This window comes from Macadamia integrifolia, chromosome 11 (genome assembly GCF_013358625.1).
Source record: "Macadamia integrifolia cultivar HAES 741 chromosome 11, SCU_Mint_v3, whole genome shotgun sequence".
Classification (NCBI taxonomy): Eukaryota; Viridiplantae; Streptophyta; class Magnoliopsida; order Proteales; family Proteaceae; genus Macadamia; species Macadamia integrifolia.
Genome location: NC_056567.1, coordinates 28,844,201 through 28,846,298, shown reverse-complemented (window position 1 = coordinate 28,846,298; position 2,098 = coordinate 28,844,201).

The window sequence follows — 2,098 nt, the reverse complement described above, 5'->3', positions numbered from 1 at the left end:
ATATATATATATATATTTTTTTTTTTAGTAAATAACACATTTTACCCCTAAACTGAGTTGCTACATTTAACAAGCCAGGAACAGAAAGATTAGGTTGCAAACCAGTTGACACCTACAAAGTTGTCAATTAGAATTACTCAACAAATAAATAATAATCATTAAGCATGCAAGAACTGAAAGAAAAGTTTCAGATATTTAACGCATTGTGAAGTACCTTCAGTAAAGCTCATACCTGTAGCCATCTCCAATTATTCTTTGTTTGTTCCATGAAAGCATGACTTTGAAATATAGGAATTTTTTGCTCCCCTAACTCCCCTCCCCGTTCGCTCCTAAAAAATTGGAATCAGTCGTAACCAATCCGAACATAGTTTTTAAGGCGGTAAGGCGACGGAGGCGTTTAAGGGTCTTTCGGAGCACCTTAGCGATAAGGTGGGCATAAGCGTCGCCTTATCTACTAAAGCGCTCCTGTATAATTTTTTTATAAAACCAATCTATTTGGCTCAAATCCTAGTTGAATCCTATTACTCATATGTTAAATAAATATTAAAGGTTCATATTCATACCAATGTAAGATATTCATCAGGAAAACAAATCAATAAAGTGAATAAACTAAGTTCATCTTCATCAATCATCAATCATCAATCATCATAGCATATTAACATATAATATAAATACATAATTATGAAACAAAATTATAAATATAAAGAAAAGAAGACATAAAAAATACAAGTATTTATTATACTTACCTCTATGATGCCAAAATGAGTGCCTCAGCCCTAAGGTCATCCTCTATATTTCTACTCCTGTCAAAGAAGAATGAAGCTCACCGCTGCTGGAGCAAAATGGTCGCCTGCGTCAATGGTTCTTCCATGTTCCTTGATTCCTTCTCAAAGCCCTTTCTTAAAACTCTTGACAAAATCCAAACCCTGTTTGTGAATCGTGTTTTTGTTTTGTTTGTTTTGGTTATTTTTGGTGGAGTAAAGCTGATCCCATACATCTCAAGTGTTAACAAAACCATACACCTTCCAATAAAAAATCTATATTTAGAATCTTCATCAAGTAGTTTTAAAATGTGTTTAAAAAAAAAAAAACCCATAAGGAGCCACTTCACATAAGGCGGAGCACGGCCTTACCATCTCTAGACAACATCAGCGCCAAGGCGCTGGTAAGGTGACCAATTCTGCTCCATTTTCAGATGATTCCGATTGATTCCGTCCGATTTAAATCGGATTGGCACTGCCCAATTCAATCCCCAATTCTGCTTTTTCAAACCTTGTTTGTGATACATTTGGGTCTCATAGTATTTTCATGCTTTCGGAGTCATGAGGCCTGGAAAATGTCCTTTGTGGAGTATTGCCTTCAAAGTTGTTATACTGCATATTTTTTGGGAACCTAAAAAGTTCTATGAGCAATTCGCCTATGACACCGTGTGACCTACTGATATCCTTGGAAATACGGAAGGATCTATGGTGGTTCCTTCATAAAAGAATATAGGGCTGGTTTTATATCCTATTGGCTATTGGGGAAGGCTGTCTTACAGAACATTGGAGTCATCTGAACATGTGTTTATATCACATGTAAACCTTTATGAGGTACAGACGTTATGAGACCTATTCCTTAGAAAATTAAAATCATTATTTGTACTGTTCTGTGACACCAGTCAAGGGGGAGTCAGTTTACTTTCAGAACCATTTGGAAATCCACTGCATCACAAACACTAAGGCATTTTGCTGGGAAGATGGACAAAAGAAATATATAACAGAAATTTAATTCAAAAGAAAGGGAGGTAGTGTTATTCCTCTCCGCGTGTCTATTTGGTGTGCTTGGAAGGTGGAAAGATTAATAATTCCTTCTTTAGTTTTAGTGGATGCTCAATAGGTAATTAAGGAGCCTTAGGCTGTGTTTGTTTGGCAAGAAAACGGAAGAAAAGAAAAACAAAGGGAGAGATATCACACCATATCGCCCCCCCTCCCCCCGGCAAAAAAAAAAATTAAATTGTTTATTAAGGAGCCTTGTAACATCCCCTTTGACAACATCTTTGTTCTTAGGGCATATGAAATGACTAAGACATCCAAAATGATGCCTCTAAAATGATAAT